We start from the raw sequence: 26,826 nt of genomic DNA on the forward strand, positions 1-26,826 counted from the left end.
TATTAGGGCCAGGGTATTAACTCAGGCAGTGTGGTTCCACAGCCTACACATTTTATAATTACACCAAGGTGGCTATATAGTTTACCATACAATCCAGGACACTTTTTAGCAAGGAAAGCAGGCAGAAATCTGGAGTGTTCAGGCTAGCCAGGATATATTGCCATGCTAGCTCTACTGTCCATGTAATAGCCTTCAAGACCATAAATGGATCTTAATCATCATTTTCTGCTTGCCTTTAATGGGGAAACTTTAGTGTCTGTCTCATGGCAGGAACTCAATAAATTTATGTTAAATGAATGAATGAGTGAGTAAATGAGTTGAATAACTTGTCAAAAGGCTGAAGTATCATTTTCTGTTATTCTTATGATGTGATTGCATAGCTTGGCAATATCTGGGTTGAAGTTGTCTGAGCATTTTCCTGTACTTTCTCTCATAGGACAGATAGTGACTATTAATTACTTCAGGATTAATTCCAGAGATAAAACAACTTACGGGGGGTGATGAGAAAAAGATCTGAGAGCAACACATTGTTAGGCAGACAACTGAAACACTGTGCCTGCAGGAGAGTCAGGACAAAAGACTGACCTCTGTCTCCCTGGCAATTTATGTATAAGAAACAGATCATATCTAGTCCTTCTATATTCCATATTGTCCCATAACATCAGAGAAAGTTTTGCATATTTTCTTCTCAGGCAGTTCCAGCAGGTGCCTTGGAAAATAAAACAGTACCTAATATTCATGGTTCTGACTATACACCAAGTATAGGTCTCAACAACCTTACATATAGGAACCTTTACCATCACTTACAAGGCAGGTACTACTGTTATCCATTTTATGGAGCAGGAAATACACATAGCTAATAACTTTCAGTGCTGGGAATTAAGTTGAGAAATTATGAATTAAATAGTTCCAGAGTCCATGCTCCTCACTGCTATGCTCTGCTGCCTTCTTATGCTGATGCAAATGATCATCTCTGTTATGAGAAGCATCCAGATAGATGGAGGAGGGGGATAAAGAAGTGTTACAGAGAAGAATTACTCACTAGAAGAGAGACAGGAAGCTCTTACGAGAGAAAAAATAAAAGTTGTGAAAAGATGGGCGTTACTAGCCTTGTGGGCTGGTTATGGAGAGAGTGTTCCCTAACATCAGGAGAGTAAGAAAGCAGTAAAATTTTGGAGGACAGCTATTTCTCAGGTGGCAGATTTTGAGAATATCAGCAATGAAAAAGAATTTTAAAGTTATTTTCCTTTGTTCCAAGAATATACTTCATCACCACCCTAAAAGTTAGAAGTGATTTTTAAGAGGCCTAGTAAAGTTTTTACTATATTTAAACTCTGTGTTTTCATAGAATGTCTGTTCAAATTGACACAAATTTGTTCCATTTGGCCTTCACATATAGTATCCCATCTTATCTGTACAAAGGGACTGTGAGGTAGATACTACTAATGCCACATTGTAGATGAAGAAACTCTGGATCAGAGAAGTTAAGTAATTTGCTTAACATCACCCAGAAAGTAAATATTAGAGCTAGGATTTGAACTAAGGTCTGAGTCCAAAAAGCCCTATTCTTACAATGCACAATAAATTGGTTTGCTCCTCCTGTGACAAGGCCAAAGTTCACCCAGAAACAGAGAGAGATCTAGAATATCTAATTCTAGTGACATTATAGCTTCCCTTATTGCCTACATCTCCTCCCAAATGCATACTTTATACACTCTCAGGATATTTCACACATAGAAAGAAGGGAAATTCTAGACTGGAAGAAAATGTTAGTTTCCAAAGAAATCCCTTCCAAATGTTACTGATATTTGACCTTGCACCTCACTTTTTTCAAAAATGAACTACAAGAAATAAGATACACCCACACATATTACATACACATACATATGTACATACATATATGCAATAAGACATTCTTTGAACTTGTGGTAAAATGGAAGGCCATATACTATATCCGTGAACAGCTCTGATTTGGTGGGAGACACATGTGAATGTAATACCAGTCCACCTTTCAGTATCTATAGGATTATGGACATTTAATTCAACTGCTCTGTTTCTCAACTTTTTCATTGGTAAAATAAGGGTAGTTATTCCTCCTTATAGTGTTGTGCTGATTAAATAATATATGTGTGCTGATTAAATAATATAAGGACAGAATAAAAGATTGCTTTTATTACTTCAAATAAAAGCTTTCTGTTGTTACCCAAATTAAGTTATCAAAATTAACTGTGGCTTAGGCAGTTAAGTATCTGTCTCCAGCTCAGGTCATGATGTCAGTGTTCTGGAAGCCAGTCCTGCATTGGACTCCCTACTAAGCAGACCACCTGCTTCTCCCTCTGCCTGCCACTCCCCCTTGCTTGTGCTCTAACAAATAAATAAATAAAATATTTTTAGAAAATTAATTGAGCTTTCTCAGTATGAAACACATACAGCAATGGCCAAAACCACTGGCCTTATCATGTAAAGGACCATGAATCAAATGGTCACAAAGTCACTCATCTATCTTAATGGTATAACTAGATAAGTCTTTTCTTTTCCTGAGCCTTTTTTTTAAATCAATGTCATCTGATTGAATCAAATATTATTATGGGTAAAGCAATGGTTTATGTTCAGTTCTGACATTAAAATACCAGTTCCTAGGCACAGTAAATGTCAACAGCACCCTCTTCCAACATTAAGAACACTGATTCTTGGTTAAAATGTCCTCAACAGGTCATCCTAGATGAAACTGTATGGAAACAGGACATTCTATCTTAATGAACAATTTGTGGTCCTATAAAAGGTTGTCACCTCAATTTCCTTCTAAGAAGGAAGCATTTCTATCCAGATCCTGAGGGAAGGGTAGGGATTAGTACCTAGAAAAGTAAGTAGACTTAGTTCTGACTTCCTCCCACCACATGAGCACACAAGGTGATGTCACAACAGTCAAATGAATACTGCTCTGGAGATAAAGGCATCTGTTAGCTATCCTTCACATAGCTCTAGACAATGTCAGGCCATCCAATATCATCCAAAAGTAAATACTACAACTGAGCTGACCACTTTAAAATGTAGAGCAAGAGGGCGCCTGGGTGGCTCAGTGGGTTTAAGCCTCTGCCTTCGGCTCAGGTCATGATCCCAGGGTCCTGGGATCAAGCCCCGCATCGGGCTCTCTGCTCAGCAGGGAGCCTGCTTCCTCCTCTCTCTCTGCCTGCTTCTCTGCCTGCTTGTGATCTCTGTCTGTCAAATAAATAAATAAAATCTTTAAAAAACAAAATAAAATGTAGAACAGGGCACCTGGGTGGCTCAGTTGGTTGGGTGACTGCCTCTGGCTCAGGTTATGGTCCTGGAGCCCTGGGATCGAGTCCCGCATCGGGCTCCTGCTCTGTGGCGAGTCTGCTTCTCCAGCTGACCTCTCTTCTATCATGCTCTCTCTCTCTCTCATTCTCTCTCAAATAAATAAAGTTTTTTTAAAAAATAAAATGTAGAGCAGCCATCTATTCAATTCTTTCCATTTTTCATAGAAAAATCAAACACATGTAAGTAACTGGCTCACAGATTCTTTAATTCATTTATAGATTCAAATTCCTTTACGAAATGCCTACTAATATGCTAAACATATGGGAGAAATTAAAATACAGTTTTTGCCCTCAAGGCTCATAGGCAAGACAAACTACTAACGTGATGCCAGCATGAGAAGGTGCTGAAAAGTACTATGAAGACACCCAAACACACTTGAGGGAGTTAAGGCAGCAGTGTGCTGACACACTGGCTCTGGGGGTGGCAGGAACTCAGATTTAGAGCACTTGCTGATTTCTGTGACGTTAAAAACTCCACAAAGGCCTATTTCCAGGCTTCATCAAAATAGTCCTGAACAAAGAGTTGGGAAGAGGGGTGTGTAATTAGCTCTTATAAACTAATCTACCCCAGCAGTAAAGGGCAGAGTCTCAGAAGTACTGACAAAGGCTTTCTTATGTGTTTGACCTTTCAACTAAGAGAGTTCTAAACTAAGAGATTCTACCAAAATGCTGGGAAATACAGACAGGACCCATAATATTTATTAAATTCCATGCAGGGAGCCTAGACAAACCTAACGTCAGAGGGTTCTTTTGTCATCGAGGGCAGATATGCCTGACTGCTGAGGTCCACGTATGTTTACCTGTGTCTAGGAAGAGTACTTAGCATTTTGGAGTGGTACATTTGTTCAGATTATCAACTGCATGCCCTCAGAATAAAGATTCAGTGAACCTGCTGTCAGAAGAATTTCCCCTGTGGTGGCAGAATGAAATCAATGTGTTTGGTGGAATACAGTTAAATCAATAAGTAGTGCTGTTTTAACACATCTCAGACACTGCCAAGAAACCTGACCTGAGTTTAAGAACATCACGAAAGCCAAACTTTCTTGTTTATACAGCAATTCAGGGATATTAGGGGAGTTATTCAAGACATTTAGCTCTTTCATAGTAACAGGCCCATACAATGTTAAATGAGTAATTTAATAACTAAATTTACTGTTCTGTAGTCCAAACATTTGAAACACTCTGTTTCACTGTGTAGTGGGTTTTTCTAGTGCAGGATTTCTCAGAGTTTTTATTCTGCATTAATTATGGCTACCTTATTGACCCATATTAAGTTATATCAGTCAATCATCTGTCAAGCACTTCAAATATGTTACCTCTTTTAATCTTTTTATCAATTTTGTGAAATAAAGATGATCATTTACATTTTTCTGGAGATGCAACTAAGGCTTATAAACTTGAAACACTATGTTCAGGATGATAGACCCACTGAGCAAATCTTGAACCCAGATCTCTCTGACTTAGAACCTATCTTCTTAAACTTTATGCTAGATTCGCCCTAGACTGTGAATCTCTGGCTCTGGTGGAATGTATGTACTATTTTCTAATATATTTAAGAACTAAATGATTTTCCGTAGACCCTTTTTGTTTCACCAGTGTCCAACACAACATACTTCATGAAATACTGCACCACAGGAATATAGCACTAACTTTTAAGGATCTAACACAAAGAAACAACTAAGGAAATCTTATTTAGTGGTTGAAAATTGTGGTACAGCTAAAAGGAATCTAAGCAACAAAATTAATACAGTTGACCCTTGAACACCATGGGACTGAGTGGTGCCAACTCTATGCAGTCAAAAATGCACGTATAACTTTTGACCCCAAATTACTAATAGTCTACTGTTGACCAGAAACCTTACTGATAACAGTTAATTAACATGTATTCTCTATGTTGTGCGTGCTATATACTATATTCTTACAATACAGAAAGCCAGAGAAAAAATGTTAAGTCGGGAGAACAAAGGGCTACTATCCAAGGTCTATAAAGAACTCCTCAAACTCAACACCCAAAAAACAGATAATCACATCAAAAAATAAGAAGAAGACATGAACAGACACTTTTCCAAAGAAGACATACAAATGGCTAACAGATACATTAAAAAATGTTCATCATCATTAGCCATCTGGGAGATTCAAATCAAAACCATATTGAGGGCGCCTGGGTGGCTCAGCGGTTGGGCCGCTGCCTTCGGCTCAGGTCATGGTCTCAGGGTCCTGGGATCGAGTCCCGCATCGGGCTCTCTGCTCAGCAGGGAGCCTGCTTCCCTCTCTCTCTCTCTCTGCCTGCCTCTCTGCCTACTTGTGATCTCTGTCAAATAAACAAAATCTTTAAAAAAAAAAACCATATTGAGATACCACCTTACATCCAGTTAGAATGGCCAAAATCAACAAGACAGTGAACAAGTGTTGGAGAGGATGTGGAGAAAGGGGAACCCTCTTACACTGTTGGGGGGAATGCAAGTTGGTGTAGCCATTTTGTAAAACAGTATGGAGATTCCTTAAGAAATTAAAAATAGAGCTTCCCTATGACCCTGCAATTGCACTATGGGATGTTTACCCCAAAGATACAGATGTCGTGAAAAAAGAGTCATCTGTACCCCAGTGTTCATCGCAGCAATGGTTATAGTCACCAAACTGTGGGAAGAACCAAGATGCCCTTCAATGGACGAATAGATTGGTATGATATGGTCCATATATACTATGGAGTATTATGCCTCCATCAGAAAGGATGAATACCCAACTTTTCTATCCACATGGACGAGACTGGAAAAGATTATGCTGAGTGAAATAAGTCAAGAAGAGAGAGTCAATTATCATGTGGTTTCACTTACTTGTGGAGCATAAGGAATAACATGGAGGACATTAGGAGAGGGAAAGGAAAAGTGAATTGGGGGAAAGCAGAGGGGAAGATGAACCATGAGAGACTGTGGACTCTGAGAAACTGAGGGTTTTAGAAAGGAGGGTGGTAGGGGATGAGTGAGCCTAGTGGTAGATATTAAGGAGGGCACATATTGCATGGAGCACTGGGTATCGTGCATAAGCAATGAATCTTGGAACACTGAAAAAATAAAATTAATTAAAATAAATAAACCCATCTTAGAAAAAAGTCATAAAAAGAAGAAATACATTTACAATACTGTACTGGGTTTATTTTTTTTAAAAATCCACGTATGGGGCACTTGGGTGGCTCAGTCATTTAAGCATCCAACTCTTGGTTTTGGCTTAGGTCATAATATAAATAAAGGTAATGAGATCAGGCCTCCTGTCAGGCTCTGTGCTAAGCATGGAGTCTGCTTGGGACTCTCTCTCCTTCTACCCATCTCCCCATGAACACACACACACACACATGTTCTGTCTCTCTCAAATAAAAACCTATGTATAGGTGGATCCATGTAGTTCAAACCCATTATTCAAGGATCAACTCTATTAAGGGTAAAGGTGGGGTTGCAGAAACTGTTCAAGTCTTCAGAAATGGGTTTCTGTCCTGGAAACATCACAGACATAACCTTGAACAAATTGTTTCACCTTTCAGGCTCAGTCTTCTCTGCAGAGTAATGGTGTTACATGAAATAATCTCCCTGCTCCCTGGTGCTGGGTTTCGTCTACCATGGATGTCCTGCACTCCCTCCATGTCTTGCTGCATAGGCCCAATTTACAATGATCATTCTTTCACTCTGTGCAAGTGCCTTATAGAGTTTTTCATGCAGTCGGCAATTCTGAAAAATGAAGAATGCACTACATGGACCTATGCTGTGATGAGTTCTCCCTCTGGTCAGAGAATATGCTTGCTTGCTGCTTGCGATAAAAGCAGGGGATTCCCTCATTTTAGAACATCTTTTTGTGGTGTACTCCACTGAGCATAAAGACTCTACCTGGCCCTCTTTGTTGTGTGTGGAATTTAGGGATCATGGAACTGGTTTGGCAATGGTGGTATTCCTGTTACTGATTTTATAGAAATTTTTATAGAGAGCTTTGTCTCTGACCCAGGAGTCTTGTATTTTCTAGCAGCACCCAAGCAACTCTACAAGGCTAAGCTGTCAGCTTATGAAGTTGTCCTGCTGCTAGCTCTTTTCTGCACTGTCAAACTTATTTAACTAGGGTAAAGCCCTAACAGATGGCATAAGGGAGCACATGGTACTCCCTAAATTTAGCAGAATAAAGAGAAATCATGAAGTACAAGATATGACTGGTTGTGGGTTTCTTTTTTTGTGTACCATTCACTTATTCATTCATTTAGCAGACACATTTTAAGTCAATGTCCTATGTCAGACCCTAAGCGATACATGATATGGAAAAAACAACTCCAATTTTCAACAAGGGCAATAGAATAGAATAGAATAGAATCAAAAAATTCTAGAATAAGCAACTAAGAAACTGCTAAAGGTTTAAGTATGTCTGTTTTTAAGTGGATTAATGCTGCACCAAAATAAAAGGTTAATCTGCAAAAGTTGTCCAAAAACTAGATAACTAATAGAGGAGAGACACTGAAGTTGCCATTGACATAATGAGACCAGATAGTGTATGTGAGAGTAACTTGTGTGTGACCCCTTATAGGTGCTAAGTAACGCTTTCCTAAATCTTAAATTCAGAGAGCCTTTATACTTGCGTATGTTGGTTCTAGTTTTATTTCAAAACCAGATGCAAGTGGGCTAATTGTTTCCATACAAAAATGACAAAATATTAAAGTCCATTCCATATCTAACAAAAGTTCACTATATTTGATGTTAGTTGTGATCTCTCCTCTTTCATTCATGATTTTATTTATTTGGGTCCTTTCTCTTTTCTTTTTGATAAGTCGGGCCAGGGGTTTATCAATTTTATTAATTCTTTCAAAGAACCAGCTCCTAGTTTCGTTGATTTGTTCTATTGTTTTTTTGGTTTCTATTTCATTGATTTCTGCTCTGATCTTTATGATTTCTCTTCTCCTGCTGGGCTTAGGGTTTCTTTCTTGTTCTTTCTCCAGCTCCTTTAGGTGTAGGGTTAGGTTGTGTACCTGAGACCTTTCTTGTTTCTTGAGGAAGGCTTGCACCGCTATATATTTTCCTCTCAGGACTGCCTTTGTTGTGTCCCACAGATTTTGAACCGTTGTATTTTCATTATCATTTGTTTCCATGATTTTTTTCAATTCTTCTTTAATTTCCCAGTTGACCCATTCATTCTTTAGAAGGATGCTGTTTAGTCTACATGTATTTGGGTTCTTTCCAAACTTCCTTTTGTGGTTGAGTTCTACCTTTAGAGCATTGTGGTCTGACAATATGCAGGGAATGATTCCAATCTTTTGATACCGGTTGAGTCCTGATTTAGGACCGAGGATGTGATCTATTCTGGAGAATGTTCCGTGTGCACTACAGAAGAATGTGTATTCTGTTGCTTTGGGATTAAATGTTCTGAATATATCTGTGATGTCCATCTGGTCCAGTGTGTCGTTTAAGGCCTTTATTTCCTTGCTGATCTTTTGCTTGGATGATCTGTCCATTTCAGTGAGGGGAGTGTTAAAGTCCCCTACTATTATTGTATTATTGTTGATGTGTTTCTTTGATTTTGTTATTAATTGGTTTATATAGTTGGCTGCTCCCATGTTGGGGGCATAGATATTTAAAATTGTTAGATCTTCTTGTTGGACAGACCCTTTGAGTATGATACAGTGTCCTTCCTTATCTCTTATTATAGTCTTTGGCTTAAAATCTAATTGATCTGATATAAGGATTGCCACTCCTGCTTTCTTCTGATGTCCATTAGCATGGTAAATTCTTTTCCACCCCCTCACTTTAAATCTGGAGGTGTCTTCCGGCTTAAAATGAGTTTCTTGGAGGCAACATATAGATGGGTTTTGTTTTTTTATCCAGTCTGATACCCTGTGTCTTTTGACAGAAGCATTTGGCCCATTAACATTCAGGGTAACTATTGAGGGATATGAATTTAGTGCCATTGTATTGCCTGTAAGGTGACTGTTACTGTATATGGTCTCTGTTCCTTTCTGATCTACCACTTGTAGGCTCTCTCTTTGCTTAGAGGACCCCTTTCAATATTTCCTGTAGAGCTGGTTTGGTGTTTGCAAATTCTTTCAGTTGTTGTTTGTCCTGGAAGCTTTTAATCTCTCCTTCTATTTTCAATGATAGCCTAGCTGGATATAGTATTCTTGGCTGCATGTTTTTCTCGTTTAGTGCTCTGAAAATATCATGCCAGCTCTTTCTGGCCTGCCAGGTCTCTGTGGATAAGTCAGCTGCCAATCTAATATTTTTACCATTGTATGTTACAGACTTCTTTTCCCGGGCTGCTTTCAGGATTTTCTCTTTGTCACTAAGACTTGTAAATTTTACTATTAGGTGACGGGGTGTGGGCCTATTCTTATTGATTTTGAGGGGCATTCTCTGAACCTCCTGAATTTTGATGCTCATTCCCTTTGCCATATTGGGGAAATTCTCCCCAATAATTCTCTCCAGTATACCTTCTGCTCCCCTCTCTCTTTCTTCTTCTTCTGGAATACCAATTATTCTAATGTTGTTTCGTCTTATGGTGTCACTTATCTCTCAAATTCTCCCCTCGTGGTCCAGTAGCTGTTTGTCCCTCTTTTGCTCAGCTTCTTTATTCTCTGTCATTTGGTCTTCTATATCGCTAATTCTTTCTTCTGCCTCATTTATCCTAGCAGTGAGAGCCTCCATTTTTGATTGCACCTCATTAATAGCTTTTTTGATTTCAATTGGTTAGATTTTAGTTCTTTTATTTCTCCAGAAAGGGCTTTTATATCTCCCGAGAGGGTTTCTCTAATATCTTCCATTCCTTTTTCGAGCCCGGCTAGAACCTTGAGAATTGTCATTCTGAACTCTAGATCTGACATATTACCAATGTCTGTATTGATTAGGTCCCTAGCCTTTAGTACTGCCTCTTGTTCTTTTATTTGTGGTGAATTTTTCCGTCTTGTCATTTTGTCCAGATAAGAGTATATGAAGGAGCAAGTAAAATACTAAAAGGGTGGCAACTACCCCAGGAAAATATGTTTTAACCAAATCAGAAGAGATCCCAAATCATGAGGGAGAGAAAGGGGATAAAAAGAGGTTCAAAAAGGAAGAAAGAAAAAAAGAAAAGAGAATTTTAAAAAAGGAAAACGAATAAAGAAAAATATAAAAAAGAAAAAATATATATATTAGATAAACTAGTTAAAAAACGTTAAAAAAGAAAAGAATAAAAGTTAAAAAAAAATTTTACCAGAAGGCGAGAAAAAAAAAAAAAAAAAAAAATGAAAAAGAAAAAAATTAAATTAACTGCAAGACAAAAAAAAATCACAGGAAGAAAGCCATGAGTTCCGTGCTTTGCTTTCTCCTCCTCTGGAATTCTGCTGCTCTCCTTGGTATTGAAACCGCACTCCTTGGTAGGTGAACTTGGTCTTGGCTGGATTTCTTGTTGATCTTCTCAGGGAGGGGCCTGGTGTAGTGATTCTCAAGTGTCTTTACCCCAGGTAGAATTGCACCGCCCTTACCAGGGGCCAAGCTGAGTAATCTGCTCGGGTTTGCTCTCAGGAGCTTTTGTTCCCTGAGCACTTTCCATAGAGTTCCGGAGGACGGGAATACAAATGGCGGCCTCCTGGTCTCTGACCCGGAGGAGCCGAGAGCCCGGGGCCCACTCCTCAGTGCGCCCTCAGAGAACAGCGCCCAGTTACTCCTGGTCTGCCTGACCTCCGGCTGCACTCCGAGCTCGCCAAGCCTGTGGCTGGTTCAAGGTAACACCGAGCTGTGAGCTTACTGTCGGCTCTGTCTCTGTAGCCGGCTTTCCCGTTCCAATACCTGCAAGCTCTGCGACACTCAGACACCCCCGATCCTTCTGTGACCCTGCGGGACCTGAGGCCACGCTGACCCTGCGTGGGCTTCGCCCCGGTATAGCCTCTGGAGCTATGTCCCTCAGCGGAACAGACTTTTAAAAGTCCTGATTTTGTGCTCCGTTGCTCCGCCGCTTGCTGGGAGCCAGCCCCTCCCCCCGGGTTCTATCTTCCCGTCGCTTTGGATTCACGTCTCCGCCAGTCCTACCTTTCAGAAAGTGGTTGTTTTTCTGCTTCCAGAATTGTTCTTCTTCTCTTCAATCTGCTGATGGATTTGCAGGTGTTTGCAATCTTTAGATAAGCTATCTAGCTGATCTGCTAGCTGAAGTAGTCTCAGCCTGCTACTTCTCCACCATCTTGACTCCTCCTCAAAAGTTCACTATATTTGAAAGTCAAATCATTCATGGCATGAAATTAATACATGATCTGGACAAAGAAACACACAAAACAGTGAAAACCTTGTTCTCAGTAGGCTCTCTCAGTAAGCTTTTTAATTTTAGTTTTCATGAATTAAAGAAGGAAAACTATTCACCTTGGTGCTCAGAAAGCAAGGCCAATGGTTCCAAATAGCCCTAAATGTTGCTTAGTGATTTTTTCCAGGCCAGTTTATTATACAAGTGACTGCTAAAGAGCTCTCTTATCACTGTGGCCAATGCAATTATAAAATATGGATGATATTTATCAAATAAATTACTGAAAAGAATAGGTCTATAAAGTTTCTTCACATATTAATTCTTCTAATAAATATACAGAGTCTTATTGTGTGCCAGGAAATATATGAGGTGCTGAACCAGAATGAAGGGAAGTATTTGTAATGTGTTTGAATGTGAATTGTTAGGGTAACTGAAGCTGACCGCAAACACTGCAAAAACGAAGATAGGCTTAGGACTCCTGATGCGGGAATCCTTCTGAATGAACAGAGCATCTTCTGGTTCAGAAAGACAGATTTTTGGTGAGAAGTCACCAAAAGCTAACATTGCTGGATGGAGAAGAGCCAACTCAGATCAGTTTGTAAAGGCTGCTGGAAACAGCAGCCTAAGACAAAACTGTATTCTCTCCTACGCGTGGGCATAGGACGGAAAGCAGACCAGTCGCATGCGGGCAACAGAACCTCAGTCCGGACTTAGAGCTATGATGAACTCAAGAGCCAGGAGTTTAGAAGACAAAGACAGTGAGTGCCTTTATGGATTTTTTGAGAACCAGCCAGATTTCCAATTTAAAGATATGCAGGTCACTGAGTCAAAGCTCTAGCATGCCAATGAGTATTCTTGAAAGGCTAACCCAAAAGACTACTGCCATTATTAAAATTAGAAAAAGAATCCAGATAATATAGAAACCCAATAAAGCAGAATTCATGGGAGACTGGGGAAATAGGTTCCAGATAAGTTTCTGTTCTGGCAGCATAAGAATGTCCTTTGCTGTGCAGGAAGGCCACCCAAGGCTCCAAGGAAAACATCCGAATGCAAGCTAATACACTGTTACCCAGAGGGGGATCTGATCTCCCAGCCTCCCTTGCAGCTGGGTATGGTTATGTGATTCAGATCTTGCCAGTGAGATGGGAGTGCAACTTCTGTCTCAACTGCTTAAAGTTGCTTAGAAAGTAGGCAAGGATGGTGCCCTTGAGATGGCAGAGAAACAAGATTGAAGGAAGCTAGGTAGGTCCCTATGTGACCTCAGAGAGCCAACAAGCCCCATAGACCCTGACTGCTACCTGAGACAGAATATTCTGTTTTGAAATCTCATTATGACATCAATTCACTTATAGTTTTTGCCCTAACACAGTTACTCAGAGAAAGTGCTCTGAAAGAGACTAGCGAAATTTGAGCAAAATGTGAAGGATGCACATCTGCGATTTTAAGCAGTTAGTCTGAAGAGTTGACAGGAAAATGTGCTTGGGAGAAAGATAAGGGACAGTACAGACATGTAGAGAGGTTATAGTGTGCTCACAGAGCTGCAAGAACTTACCACCAGAGCACAATGATAGGAGACAAGCTCGCTCTCTATACATGATCAACCAGCAGCATAAATATTAACCCAGATTACCTCCAAACAGAGGCTCAGTTGTAGTCACACAGATTCCAGAAGATGGTATATACATTTCTTTGTATTCCTATCATGTTAGCCACGTTGGCCATTTAGAGACCTTTCATCTTTCTTCTTCCCCTCATCTTTTCTACCTGTCAGCTCTCTTCCCAGGCCCCAGCTCCAGAGGGCCACAAGCTCAATCAAGGAGACAGACACACTACTATCTCCACTTTACAGAAACTGAGGTTCAGCGAGAGTAACTGACCCCAAGTTTCATGACCAGCAAGTGATACAGCCAGGATCCAAACTTGGGTAATCTGACACAAAAATCCACTCCTTTAATTACCATCCTCCCTGCCCTGGCAAGCTCAGCTAATCTTCAAAGTGGAGCATCTTCGGGCGCCTGGGTGGCTCAGTGGTTAAGCCGCTGCCTTTGGCTCAGGTCATGATCTCAGGGTCCTGGGATCGAGTCCCGCATCGGGCTCTCTGCTCAGCAGGGAGCCTGCTTCCTCCTCTCTCTCTCTCTGCCTGCCTCTCTACCTACTTGTGATTTCTCTCTGTCAAATAAATAAATAAAGTCTTTAAAAAAAAAAAAAAAGTGGAGCATCTTCAAAGCAGTAAAATCTTTATCATGCTTAGAGTGAATGCTACTAATAACATAATCTTCCTATTAAAAGGTCTTCATTCTTCCAGGGATAAAGAGGAAGAAAAGGAAGATGAGGGGAACAGAAAATTCCATCTTGCTACACTTAAAAATATCAATTCTCAGAAGATGATGGCTATACCCCCTTCTCCAACACTTATACTCCCATGAAATAGTATTATTTCCCACATATGTACCAAGTGGCAGAGGTAGTACTCCAGGTTAGGTCTGCAATGATCACATTGCTGTTGCTTTCTCCAAAAAGGAAGAAAGATCCATAATGTCCTGAGATATACCTAAGTAGCCCGCAGTCATAAAGCAGTATGCATAGAAATGTCATGTGCCTGGTAGTTACTGTCTGTGTCTACCCCTTACTATCCTGCTCCCTGATCTCTGGCATCTTTTCCCCTCCATACCTCTCAGTACTTATGGGGAGCAAGTTTCCTTCCCTAATGAAACTCCACTCTCAACGATGACCCCAGCACTCTCCTTCAGACTAAAAGAGAAGTGAATGGTTATGCTCTAAATGTAAGACGGACTGAGAATATTCACAGTTTGACAAAACTTAATCTCCAGCCTGAGAGAACATTCTCACTCTGGGATTTTAAGCATGGGAGTAGGAATGTCTAGCCAACTCAGCTGCTTTGAGGTCACCCACACCTCAGCCTGATTAAAAAAAGAATCAAATGTATAGTCAGGTAAGGCTTCAAATTGAGACTAAGTTAAGGCAGGCAACTAGCTTCTGAAATAGTAGAACCAAAGTACTCAAAACTTGAATAAGCTTCATGTTTTTCTCTTCCTCACAAACTACCAAGAAGGCAACTTGTTAGAATTTCACTGGGGTCAGTCAAGCGTGTTTGAATCTGGGCTGGTTAGCGATGCCTCTGACAGCAGGAGCAGACAGCTGACCCAGAGAGCCAGACAATGACAAATGGCTTTTCACAGCTGGCCACGGAAACACAGAGCACAAGTATAATCACATTTACTGCTATTAAAAAAAAAAAAAAATGTCTCCACAATTAAATTTCCTGGCCATTAAATAGTTATGGCTTTGCTTAGACCAGAGTGGTCAAGTTGCATTTCTTGTTTTATTGGATTTTTTTTTTTTTAAATTTCCTCTAATGGCTAAGCAGCTCTGAGAGCATGCCCTGTGGCTTGTTAAAAAGCTCCAAAAAGAAAGAAAACAAAGCTGGGAAGCAGTGTCAATGTGCTGCAGCTCCCGGCACGAAGGCCAAGGATTTCAAGGGAGCTGCACAGTTATTTCAAGGGGCTACAAAATTCTTCTTCTGTGTATTAACCACCACTATAGCCTACAATAATGTCTCACACGCGTGTCTCATACTCTTTTCAAAGTGGTACTGTATTCATAGTGACTCTCTATCATTAATTATAATATAATAGTACACAATAGTTTTAACATGCAAAGGACTTTATTCTTGAAACCAACCACTGACATTATTACCCACACGATTTAACAAAATGTAAAGCTAACGTAAGGACAGCCTTCAATAAAAGCACTTAGGAGCAGTACAACTCTTCACAGGCCAAAGGTCAAATCAAAATGTAACCCTTCAGAACTTTAGTTGAAGTGGTATCAGCAAAACCGTCAGTCTGTTCAAGCCTCTAAAACTAAAAGGGAGAGAGTTCCTCTTATTAATTCACAACCTCAGGTTGCCAGGAACCCTAATTCAACAGGAAATGTTGATTGGTTGCCACGTAAGTAAAAGACAACTTCCAATCTGTATGCAGTCCTGAGACTCAACTCTACCAGCAGACCAGCACATCCTAGACAGAAACCCAAAGACGACGTCTGCCCTCAGCCACAGCCTCCAAGGGAAAGGACAAAATCATGATGTTTACAGATTTGGGACCTGGAGTGTTGGTCTGGGTGGAGGGAAGTTGTTGCCACTTTTATAGTTTATTATGTTAATGGTTGCCTCGTTCTTTTTTTCATGCCTGGAGTAAAGAAACTTTTATTTGGTTGAAACATGCAGCAGGCAAGGAAGAATCAAACTGTCAAGCCCAGGGTCATGCCCTCACACCTCCTTCCAGAAAAGAAATCTATCCTGACCACCCAACACTGTATTTGGACCACAGTAAAACTTCAAATAATGTTTGTGAAAGAAATTATTGAGTTTTGAAAAAGATACTCAAAGCTAAGCTGGACCTCCTTTCCTGTAATACTGAGAGACTGTTACTTTTTCTGAGAGGTGAGTATGTAACATAGGAAGCCTGAGTTATTTCCTCAAACAGGATCCCAGGTCTAAGAGGCTGACCCCTTTATAACCACAGACACTGGGTTTGCTATTGTTTCATTTTCCAAATACATGTATTCAAGCTGTAAGTTGAAAAGACTTGTCCCAATCTAGATTTTGAGGCCAGTTTATTGAATTATCAAGAATTCTGAAAAGCCTTATTGTGTCAGATGTATTCTATTATTGAAATTTCTAACTTGAATTCCCTTTCCTGAACCTAAAATTTTCAGGAAGGAGGGAGTGCCTGAAGGTGACAGGAGTGCTGCCCCCTTGATGTCCTCCTCGACCACCATCCAGAAGCCGAATAACCCACAAACCCACATGCCCAGCATGTACCTGCTCAGAGTTCAATGCCAGCTACCCAGCTGTAACTCTCAGGAGATGATGAGTTCCTTGAGGACAACCACCCCATTTTATTCTTCTCCATAACTCTATAGCTCAACCCAGGAATGGCAGGGACTCTGTGCTCCATCAATATATTCTGGACATTACTAAATTCACTTTCTGTCTGAGCTCATGCTTCAGTGAGACCTTTCATAAATCTCTTGTCACTTCCATGTTTTTGAGAGCAGTTCTGTATCTCTCCTTTGGTCTTTGTCGTTCATTTCTTTTATTTTACAGAGTCCAGAACATCACCAAATGGCAAAACTGACAACCCCAGAGAGAGAACTGAGATAAGCACTGAGCAGCAAACCCACAGCAGTCCCTTACTGCAACCCAGCCCTGGGCCCTGGACACACTCTCACTCACAGACTGTAACCCCAGCTCTGGCCCTGGACCCACTCTCACTCACAGACTGTGACCCCAGCCCTGGCCCTACTCACTCACAGAAATGCAGGCTTTAAGCTGAAACAACCATGCAAGGTAGCACCTCCCTTGCTGAGTCAATTCTTGTTTGGTTATTTAATACTCGATAGCAGAGAACCTTCCGGTCTTTCTTCCAACTATACATCATCATCATCATCATCATCACGTATTAAATGTTCACTGCATACCACACACTGTGGGGCCACATTGGGGCTGGTGGACCACCCTCCCCTGATCTGCCCACATACATGCCTAGATAACTCTCTCAGCTCCAAGTTCAGCTCATATGTCCCCTTTGAAGGACAACATCAATGATCTTCTGATCACACCTACATTTTCCCTCACTCTGTCACTCCTGGTCTCACTTCCCTAATTCTATGTGGTTTTTCTCCATAGCATTTACCACCTTTTGAGATGCCACATTTTAGTGATTTATTATGTTTGTAGTCCATTCATTCCTTTTCCATGACTTCTGCCTCCACAGGAGAAGAAATTGTGTCTTGTTTACTCACTAATGTATCCCAAGTACCTAGAAAAAGGTTCTAGTTCACAATAGCTACTTAATAAAGACAGGCTTAAAAGAACAAATTATACAAGTGTCTGCACAATGCTTAGCATATATTGCTAAAACGTGCCCCTATTCTTCAGGAAGCTCACAGCATAAAAACAATTTTAGAAAAAATTAAAAATTTTTAAAAATCCTCCATCTGAAGACATTTTCAGAAAAACATTTTTTTTGGGGGGGTTGCAAAGTTTTTCTTCGTAACAAAGCTCTTTTCAGTTTGACTGACATTTAAATTTTTCTCACACACAGCATGTACCTTTCCTGCATGACAGATTTTCTAGAGATTGATTCTGCTCGTGCTGGGCTTTTTGCCCATTTTTCCATATGCTCAGTAGTGACTAGGTAAGAGAAACTAGCCTATCTGTGATCTGGTTCTCCAGATCTGGCCAAGAACAGCCTTGGCCATCCCACAAAATCATCCTTAGACATTCACATTTCTTGTGCTGGGAATGGAAAGAGGACTAGAGGGGGACGTAAAAAAATGTAGGATGTGGCCAGTGGTTTCAAGGAGTACCTCATCCATGATGTTCTGAAATGTAGTTTAATAAGACTATGCTCAAATCACGACTCTACTGTTCACTAGCCCCATGTGACCTAACACAATTCACTTAACCTTGAGCCTTGAATTCCTTGCCTAGGAAAAAAGGAAAGGATAGTCGTATTACCTCACTGGATCTGTAGGGAAAAATGATGTTTATAAAAATAAGAGATTAAGATGCTCAGAGGAGATACTACTTAACCCTTACATTCAGTGTGATCTGACAGAACAGAGGTGTGTGAAATGAGAATAAATATCAATAATTAAATGAACAAGAGTGGCATTTGAGTCAGAGAATTATGATGCCTGCAATACAGAGTATTTCTTCATTCTATTCATTTGCTAAACATATAGTGTAAGAATCTACCACTTCACCTTAAGGAACTGTAAATCTGGTGGAAAGGACAGGGGAAAACGCAGTGTAATTGAAATATGTGATGGGAGTATTATTGAGAAAGGTCATCCTGTTGACAATGTGAAATACATACATAGGATATTTATATTACAAGGCAAAATGTAAATACATAGATATGTAAGTATATACACATATACATAAACTTATGCATATACATATGTATAGAGAGAGAGAGGGGGAGAGAGAGAACAATGTGAAATTCACGTATGCATGCCGGTGGGTCAAAACAAGAAGACCTGTTTGGAATTTTTATATTGAATTCTAGGTGAGATACCACAAGAGTGTGCAGAAAGGATACTGATAGGAGGATGAAAAGGAGGGTTCAAAGTAAGAGCTACTTAACACATTGCTTCTGCCTGGACATGGTCAGTTCTCCGTCTATACCTTATTTAACCTATTAATATCATTACGTAGAATTGACCACTCTTTCTTTGCAACACTTTCTTCCCTTGGTTTCCAAGATATCACTTTCTCATGTTTTTCTTCCTCCTTCTCCAGTGAACTCCCCAGCAGCCTGAAGTTGTTTGTTTTCTTCCTCTTGGGCCCCTAAACATTGATTTCACAGGATTAATTATTAGGACTTCATCTCTGTACTAGCTACTCTCATCCCCTTTGTATTTCTACCAGTCTCTCTGCATTACATTTTGCTAAATGTTGATAACTCTTAAATTCTTCTCCAGATCAGATCTCCCCTTGAACCCTATTTTTGTATGTCCCATTTCCCTCTACACATATCTTCTTAGGTATCTAATAAATATCTCTAACCTAAGGTTCCCCCCAAACAAGCTCCTTACACCTTCTCTAGCCAGGGCTTCCCCCCATCTCAGTCACAATTCAATTCCTTGAATTGCTTAAAACATAAACCTTAGAAAGATTTTTGACTCTGTCCTCTCATCTCCATATCCAAATATCCTATCAGTTCTAATTTCAAACTATTCCGGAAAACTAATTCTAGTCAATTCCCTGACTATTATCCAAGTCTAGCCACCATCATCCCTCACCTAGATTTTTACAACATATTCCTCTGTGGTTTCCCTATTTCCACCATTGACCACCTTCAGTCTTGTCTCAATATAGTAGCCAAAGAAATCCTTTTAAGACTTGACTTAGACAATGTCACTCTTTAGCTCAAAAGATCCACAGGCTTCCTTGCTCATTCAGAGTCAGGGTCAAGGAACTTAAGATAGCTACAAGCCCTAGATCAATGGTCTCTAGGACTTCCTGTCCACATCTGCTAACTCCCACTACTTCAGCTTCACTGGTTTCCCTGCTGTTCCTGGAATACTCCAGATATCCTCCCACCTGAAGGATTTTGCTGCTGCTGTTCCTGTGCCAGAATCTTCCCTTAAATATACTCAGGGCTTCCTCCCCTGCCTCCTTCAAATTTTTGCTCAAATGTCACCTCTTTAATGAGAAGTATCGGCATCATACTATTGAAAATTAACATTCCCACACCTCTACTCCTTACCCCCTTTCCTGCCTTACTTTTCTCCATAGCATGTATCATCTGTACACATTTCATATCATTTGTGTTCATCATGATGTGCCTCCCCATCTAAGAAGGTAAACTATAAAAGTTCAGAAATTGTGTCTGTTTTGTTCAGCAGACATCTCCAATGCCTAGAAGACTGTTTGATACATTAGAAAATTCAGTAAGTTGTTTCTGAGTGAATACCTGAATTTATTATTAACTGAATATGAAAAGCAAAGGTTTGCAGATAAAGAGGACAAATACAGCAGCGTTTTTATTGAATTGAGAAAGTGAAATCAACTTTGGTCTGGAAGATAATAAGCTAGAAGCCTTTCTTATTTGAGAATTCTTTAGGCTAGCCAAATAAAGATGTCTAGGTTGGCAGGCAGAAGTGGAAGCCAGGAAAGAAGGGTTGGGGAGGCATAACCAGCCCAGGAATGGAGAAATATCCAAGTGTCCACAGTCAGAATGAGAAGCATCAGCCTCGTAGGGGAAGAGACAGTGGGAAACATCACAACTGTCTTCCCCATTACTCTGTCATGGTGTCTAATACAGTAGGCTCAGGGTGACAATCACAGTTCCAATAGGTTCATTGTCCATAATGGGATTACAGGGACTATTTGCCTTCTAGCCTTAAGCAAAGAACAAAAATATAAACAGACAAAATTTGTGAAACAACATTTTTAGATGTCAGACAACAGATGGAGCAGGACATGGATCCCAGAGAAAGGAGAAAGCAAGCAGGTGAACCCTATAACTTACACCCAGAGATGATAAGCTTACTGCCCAGAGAGTGCTTCCAAACTCTAGCCTAGGGAAGATGTACTCAAACTGAGTTCAGCGGTCTCCCCGAGCTGAGAAGACAGAGTTCAGAATTCAGAGAGGTCACAGGTGGAAGAATTTGCAAGGCAGGGAATGGAGAGGAAAGAGCTACAGAGAGACCTCTGGAAATGGGCAAAGGGAACCCCCCACACTCTAGCAAAGCAGTTATCACACCCATTTGAGGGGAATACTCAAGGCCTGGGGGGAAAATTACCAAATTGTATCATGCAGAAAAAGCTAGGCAGTCACACGTGACTAGACATATTTCCTGGTCCAACCAGCCACAGGAATAAACACTCCTATCATATGATGGACCCATCGAGTAGAGCCCCCAGAGGAGTACTGCCTCAGTAAAGAGGCAAATTGCTAAACTAAGGGAAAGAGAGAAGAAGAAATGCATTTGTAGGGCTGTCCAGACCTGTGTCTCCTTAAGAACAGAGAATGGCAAGTAGTGTGCACAATGACACTGTTGAAAAAAAAAAAAATCAAGATGTTTACATTTTGAGAATTCCATGGTTCTGGCTATTAAAACATCATCATTGATTTCAGTGAGAGTAAATTTAGAAGGCACCGGATAGTGGGGAGAAAATGTGGAGCACGCTTAATCCATAGGATAGTATGCAATCACTTGAGTCTGATAATATACTGGTTTATAATCCCAGACTGAATTAACAAAGGCCAAGCAAGAATACATTCTGGAAGAGAATGAAGATGATAAACATGTGATAAATTCTGCATAGTTCATAGGAGAGAGTCACAAACTGATTTCTATTTCAAGCCTGCATAACTAACCACAAGTATAATTAAAAACTGACATTTTTCCAGTCGTTACAAGTTAAAAACCAACAAAATACAGAAACCAGGGGCACCTGGGTGGCTCGGTCAGTTGAGTGTTCAATTCTGGATCTCAGCTGAGGTCTTGATTCTTGATTTCTATGTCATGAGTTCAAGCCTGGCACTGGGCTCCACACCAAGCATGGAAACTACTTGGGGAGGAAAAATAAGAAGGAAAAAAAAAAAAGAAATCAAAGGAAACTTTAGGAAAGCATCTAAAGCATAGAACTAGGTGGCAGCTAGACCTGTGATAACAATAAATACCATGAAATGAGCATTCCTAATTTTACTAAAGGAAAGGCATATTTTTTTTTTCCCAAAAGAAAGAAAACTGCAGCCAGGTTGTGATTTTATCTTCAAAAAGTGATTGCCCAAAAAGAAAGCAGAATTGTCTTTTTGCAGATCTTTCTAAATAGATCCTGTAAATGATTCTGTTTTTCTTTTTGCCTAAAGGCAGAGCAACTGATTAAATGACTTTCCAAAGTTCCTTCCATCTGTGATTGCAACCAAACAGATAGAACATAAGCAATTAAAATCAAATATACCAACTCTGCTGGGGTAGAGTTATAGTTCTAACAGAAATAAATATGAGAAAGAATATCCACTGAAAGACTGATTATATTGGAGAAAGTATCTATCACATGTAAAGACAAGAAGACATCCATCAGAGATAAACACAAAATGAATTATGATAGCAAAAAAAAATTGGTCAGTCAGCTACAATATATAATACTGCAGCATCGCATGCCAACTGTTTGCACATTTTAGAGGAAATTCACTGAGGAAAGTAAGTCTAAAATGTTATCTACTGCCTGGCCTTTAATAGGCCTTTTATTAATTTTCTTTAATAGAAAATTAATAAGCTTGCTGTGGTATAGTTACATACTCATTAATGAATAAATTTAAAATCAAGTTATTGCATCTTCACTGAGGTTAGAACAATGGTACAAGAATTTTCATGTTTGTTAAAGATGTGTCTCATCTCAGAATATGAAGCAGTAGAAGAGAGACATCAAAATACCTAGGCAGAAGAAATAAAATTTTAAAACAGCTCTCCTTAGAAGCAGCTCTGAGGAAGGAACAACCAGAATGGTGAACTAGCAAATACCAAGTTCATAATCAATACCCTTTGTCCTTAAGGGGCATTTGAATTCAGGATGTGTCGAGATACTATCTGCCTTGAGGGTGAGATTTCAGGCGTAAAGCCCTACAGAACCGCCAGCATCTAAGAATCACAGATTTGCTCCAGACAACAGGAATTATTGAAATGCCATCTTAAGTAAGCTAATGATCCCCACTGCCCTCCCAGGAAATATACTTTCAAATAATTGTTTAACATTTAACAGAAAGCATTTTGGCTTGGCCTCAATATATAAAACCAGATAATGTTACAATTCCCATTTTACTTATGGAGAAACTGAGCTTCCAGAAACTGAAACATTGCTTTTGTAACTCAAGACTAATAGCAGTGCTGCTGTGTGAGCCCTTATCTTCCAAATCCAAGCAGGGAGAACTTACCAGGTCATCAGAAGCAACCGCATTAATAAAAGATTTCATTCTGTACCCTACACATCAAGATGATTTGTGTGAAGTTGCTATCGATCCAGAGCAGTGAGGCAGACCAGATGAAATTGATGCCAGAGGAATAAGCTAGGAGAACCTGTGTGTGAGGAGCAGTGTAAGTGAGGGCATGTGTCCAGGAATCAGTTCTCAAATCAATAGGGGAGCAGAGGTTTATGTGAGGGACAATCGGAAAACCAAAGGTCTAACCCGAAGGTGGACAAGAGGTTAAATATCTGTCTTGAGTGAAGACAGGGCACTACCCAGAGTCCAGGAGAGCTGATCAAAGGAGAACAGGACTTTCTCATTTTTAAGTTAAGAATCTCTTCATACCTGCTAGATGAGGAACAGCAAAGTTTAGTGATGTGTCTCTGTTAAACTGCAAAGCGGTCCCACGAGAAAGAGGACCCAATCCTTCTGAGTCTTTCCCAAAAGCCTAAAGTTGAACAAAATAAAAAAGCAAAAGTATACAGAATACTTCTAAATCAGACCATTCTGCCCTCTGAATGGGGCCCAGAGAAAAAGGGAAGCAGAAAAAAAAGTAAGAATTTTACTTCATAACTTGGTACTTTAAAATCCAAAAATGGGGCGATTTAGAGATTTTGTTGATTTTGTGCTTGCTTGGTTCTTTTCAACAGGCTTGAACGTAACTGACCAGAGATTTGCTCTCTTTGCTCCCCTGGGCAGGGAGAGAGAAAGCAAAGGAAGGGCAACATGGGAAGAATGGACACCAAGGGTGAGATTGGCCTGAGGGGGACACTGCTTGCTCATTCAAAGACAAAGGCCAGAATGGAAACAGACTACCTTTCCCTGTGACTTCTGGAGGAAAAAAAAAAAAAAAAAGTTTAGCAGAAAATACTACGGCTCAAGTGGGGATAATTATAGCAGAGAGGAAAGGAGCCAGACTAAGGAAAGAAAATTAAGCCAAAAGAGAATGCAGACTGTTCACCAAGGGAAATGGCAAAGCATGGAAGACTGAGATTGGGAAAATATCTTCTGAGAGAAATTAGAGGAACCCTATTGCTTGCGTAATTAAACACAGATATCGTGCTATAGGGAGTATACCTGAGGTATACTCAGAAGAAGAAAGGAAAGGCCCATCTGGGGATCCTCAGCTTTCTCATGGAAAGTCCTGAACAAGGGAAAAGCCCTGCCTAAGCACGGGTTTATTATAAATTTAAAAATCATCCAGCTCCACCACTGATGTTTCTCTAAAATGCAGCTCAAAGTCTCCTTCCCCTTCCCTCCAACAGTACCCACTTGATGGAAGCTTCATTCTTCTGGCATTTTGTTGTGGCTATTTGAGGTTTACCAGATGTCTCCCACTTTGTCAAAATTTCATGTGTGTTTAGGACTCTTCTCAATGATTATCACACATACAGTAATAACAAATCACTGGATACAGCCTAAAGTAAACACTCATTTGCATGGTAAATTACGATGATCAGAACAGGCTCTGAAGTTGGAACTGGGTCAGAATCCCTCACTATGTCTGACCTGGATTGAGTTAATTAACTTTTCTGAAGTTTCATTTTATCATCTGTAAAATGGGTACAAAAATAGCTCTCCCTTAAGATTACTGTGAGATGATAAAATTTTTAAAAATTAATACAGTGCCTGGAGAAAATATGCCACAAAGCCTCTTAATAAATGTTATCAATAATAATACCAACGATGAAAGTGAAAGACACAGCTCCAGAGAGTAACAGAGTAAGGTTCTTCAGAAAGAGAACGGAGATAAGATACAAAATGTGCATTTTTACCTCCTCCTTCCAGGTATAGGGAGTGTAAAAAGGAGTAAAGGGATCCTCGTTTAAAATAGAGTCTGGGGGCACCTGGGTAACTCAGTGTTAAAGCCTCTGCCTTCAACTCAGGTCATGATCCCAGGGTCTTGGGATCAAGCCCCGCATCAGGCTCTCTGCTCGGCAGGGAGCCTGCTTCCTCCTCTCTCTCTGCCTGCCTCTCTGCCTACTTGTGATCTCTGTCAAATAAATAAATAGAGCTTCCCTATGACCCTGCAATTGCACTACAGGGTATTTACCCCAAAGATACAGATGTAGTGAAAAGAAAGGCCATCTTTATCCCTGGCCACGGTCACCAAACTGTGGCAAGAACCAAGATGCCCTTCAACAGACGAATGGATAAGGAAGATGTGGTCCATATACACTATGGAGTATTATGCCTCCATCAGAAAGGATGAACACCCAACTTTTGTAGCAACATGGACGGGACTGGAAGAGATTATGCTGAGAGAAATACATCAAGCAGAGAGAGTCATGTATCATACGGTTTCACTTATTTGTGGAGCATAACAAATAGCATGGAGGACATGGGGAGTTAGAGAGGAGAAGGGAGTTGGGGGAAATTGGAAGGGGAGGTGAACCATGAGAGACAATGGACTCTGAAAAACAATCTGAGGGGTTTGAAGTGGTGGGGGGTGGCAGGTTGGGGGAACCAGGTGGTGGGTATTAGAGAGGGCACAGATTGCATGGAGCACTGGGTGTGGTACAAAAATAATGAATACTGTTATGCTGAAAATTTAAAAAAAAATTTTTTTAATAAAATTAAATAAATAAATAAGTAAAATCTTTAAAAAATGAAAGAAAATAAAATGGAGTCAGGAAAAGACAAATCCAGAGAGGGAGACAAAAGATAAGATACTCTTAATCTCAGGAAACAAACTGAGGGTTGCTGCAGTAAAGTGGGGTCGGAGGGATGCGGTGACTGGGTGATGTCCACTGGGGAGGGTATGTGCTGTGGTAAGCACTGTGTATTGTGTAAGACTGACAAATCACAGACCTGTACCCCTGAAACAAACAATACATTATATGTTAATTAAAAAAAAAAAAAAAAAACGAGTCAGAAAGCCCTGAAGTGGGAGTTCTCACACAAGAGCCACACGCTGCAGTTGGCAAAACCATCAGGAAGATAACTCTTATCTTGATGAGGTTTCCAAGTTTCCACACAGGAACTTCATCGCCCACCCTTAGAACAAAGAAGGAAGGTTGCTCCCCGCCCTAGCAACATGGCACTAACTACCACATGCAGCCAATGGAAGCCCTCATAAGCTCCAACTCCTATTCCTTTCCCCTGAATTTTTGTTCCCAACAACCTCCCAATTTCCTTCTAAAACCTAATAGAAGCTGACCTTCCCTTTCTCTTTAGACTTGCTGGTAGTTTGCCAAAGTTCACTTGTCCCGAATTGTAGTTCTTCTGCTATTCCCAAATAAACTCATGTTGCTACTGAAATAGCTAGCTATTTTATATCTAAGGGTAATAGAATGCTTGGTGACTCTTATGTCATTACACATATGGTCATATAGAGTACTTATGGAAGATACAATGATAGTAGTGATGACACAGTGATGTCATAGTGATGACATTCAAACATTTTCTCTCCCGGGTCATTTAAAGAAAGAATGAAGAGATTAGGAAATGTAACTTTCTGGTGTGTCTATGTATAAGGTTAAGAGATCTGATGCCTTATTTTCCCAATAAAAATCCTGGCCAAAGTCTGTAACATAAGTAAACATAAAGAATTTGCTCATACTTTATTGCTGAGATAATCTTGGCTTTTTGTGATGGAAAGAGAAGTTTAAAGTCAGAAAATGCGCGTTTGTGTTCCAAGACCAATACTTCCTCCTAATTTAGTGAAAGCTTCTCTGTGAGCCTCCATTATACTCATCACAAAACAAAAATATTTCTCTTCTCCCCAGCTACCACACAGGGTGGTTGTA

The sequence above is a fragment of the Mustela lutreola genome, chromosome 1 (assembly GCF_030435805.1).
Source record: "Mustela lutreola isolate mMusLut2 chromosome 1, mMusLut2.pri, whole genome shotgun sequence".
NCBI classification, from domain to species: Eukaryota; Metazoa; Chordata; class Mammalia; order Carnivora; family Mustelidae; genus Mustela; species Mustela lutreola.